Genomic DNA, 2,125 nt, shown 5'->3' with positions numbered 1-2,125 from the left:
GCCTGAAAGAGACAGGCTTCTGTCAGAGGCCTGTAAAACTTGAAGTCACATAGAGCTGAATCAAACTATTTTAAATAATACAAGTAACTTCTATTAAATGTGTTGGGTGCCTTTTTCTTTCATTTGTCAACCCATATGTGTGTGTGTGTGTGTGTGTGTGTGTGTGTGCATCTTTTGTTCTTTTTTCTTTTCATTTGCTTCAGTCATTAGACTGCGGCCATGCTGGGGCACTGCTCTTTGAATTTTTAGTTGAATGAATCAACCCCAGTACTTATTTTTTAAGCCTGGTACTTATTCTAACGGTCCCTTTGATCAAACCACTAAGTTATGGGGATGTAAACACATCAACACCAGTTGTCAAATGATAATGAGGGAACAAACACAGACACACACACATAGATATATATATATATACATATATATATGACGGACTTCTTTCAGTTTCTGTCTACCAAATCCACTCATAAGGCCTTGTTCAGCCTGAGGCTATAGAAGAAGACACTTGGCCAAAGTGTCATGCCGTGGGACTGAAACCAGAACCATGTGGTTGGGGAGCAAGTTTCTCACCACATAGCCACTCCCAGTTTTGCTGGCTGATTAGAACTTGTTTCATTGAAAAGGTTAGATGAGTCTATATAACATCCTTTGTTTTCACAATTGGTTTTAAAGATAAGATCCACTTCAGTTTTTATTTTTCAAAAATGTATGCTTCCTGGCATTATTGTTAGTTTTTCTAGATTCTAAAACACATAAAGGGAGATTTTGGCTTCTAATTCTGTAGATAATTACACATACTGCCACATAATCACAGAGATGTGTGTCTATATATATGTGTATAGATGTTTAAAAATTATATATGGACAAATAACTATAGATATGTCAACACACACACACACACACACACACACAGGTGCACACACATACACACACATATATTTATGCATATGTCCATGTGTTGTCATACTGTTCATCTCACTCATGTGAATGTCTTCATGTACTTCTACATATGTTTTATATCACTCTTCAATTCTCTCTCCCCTATAGACACACACCCTCTTTCCCCTCTCTCCCCTATAGACACACACCCTCTTTCCCCCTCTCTCCCTCTCCCTCCCCCTCTCTTCCTCCCCCTCCCCCTCTCTCTCTTTCTCCAACAGACACACACACGGGCACTCTATTTCTTTTGCTATTTCACTCTCTCCCTCTGTGTACATTCATGTACGATATATTTGCATTAGAGTGTAATAAAGATTGGATATTCAATCTAGTTAGTAACGGTGTGGATGGTTAGCACTTAACTGGTTGCTTATCCAATTAGAAAACAGTCCAGTGCAATTATCAAATTGAAAGTTTTAGCCGAGGTCTAGCATGTCTCTAACATTATTGATAATGGGAGTTATTGATTGATATCTTCAAATTGATTACCATCAGGGTATTATTAAGCCTCTTTGCTCTTCAGTACTGTACTAAAGATGAAGAAAATATGAATGATAGACAACTTAGAGTAATGCCAGCAAGCCCGAAGACAGCTTTGATGTCAGTAATAGATGACAACGGATTTACAACTGTATTGCAGCAACATCTATAAGCTATCCACCAACAGAAGTAAGAGGAGAAAGAGAAAGAGGACGAGAAGGAGAAGGAAGGAGGTGGTGGTGGTGGTGACAATGTTAATGACAATGACAGTGGTGTTGATGATTATTATGACAACAATGATGATGATGATGATGTTGACATTGATGTAGACAATGATGATGATCGCAATTATGACAACGATGATAACAACAACAACAGTGATGATGAATGATGATGAATGATGACGACGATGACGATGTAGAAGGAGGAGGAGGTAGAGGACAAGAAGAAGAAGAGAAGGAAAGAGAGAAACAAAGGAAACAAAAAGCAAAACAACAACAAACATTGAAAAGAAAACCATTTTCTTCCAAAGCAGCAGACATTCTCTTAAATGTACCCTTAATTGCACACCCTAATATACAATAGCATTAATCTTTTACTTGGTTTAAAATTCTCTGTTTGCAGTTTATATTTACAGACTGAAGTCTTGCTTGTGCTTCACGTGTTACTTATCCCCCACTGCCACCACCACCACCACCACCACCACCAC

The 2,125-nt window shown here is 38.3% G+C and overlaps 1 protein-coding gene and 1 long non-coding RNA gene across 5 annotated transcripts in view; one reads left to right on the top strand and one right to left on the bottom strand.

The window, feature by feature from the left end:
• The window catches only part of LOC128249440 (uncharacterized), a 347,579-nt gene that overhangs the window by 111,263 nt on the left and 234,191 nt on the right, over positions 1 to 2,125 (bottom strand). The gene's annotated exons all lie outside the window — the stretch shown is intronic.
• LOC106868934 (protocadherin beta-15) overlaps positions 1 to 2,125 on the top strand; it is a 165,989-nt gene that overhangs the window by 162,692 nt on the left and 1,172 nt on the right. The window lies entirely within an intron of this gene.

The sequence above is a fragment of the Octopus bimaculoides genome, chromosome 14 (genome assembly GCF_001194135.2).
Source record: "Octopus bimaculoides isolate UCB-OBI-ISO-001 chromosome 14, ASM119413v2, whole genome shotgun sequence".
Taxonomy (NCBI): domain Eukaryota; kingdom Metazoa; phylum Mollusca; class Cephalopoda; order Octopoda; family Octopodidae; genus Octopus; species Octopus bimaculoides.
Note: the sequence above shows the minus strand (reverse complement) of the source record. Positions and strands in the feature narration are given on the sequence as shown.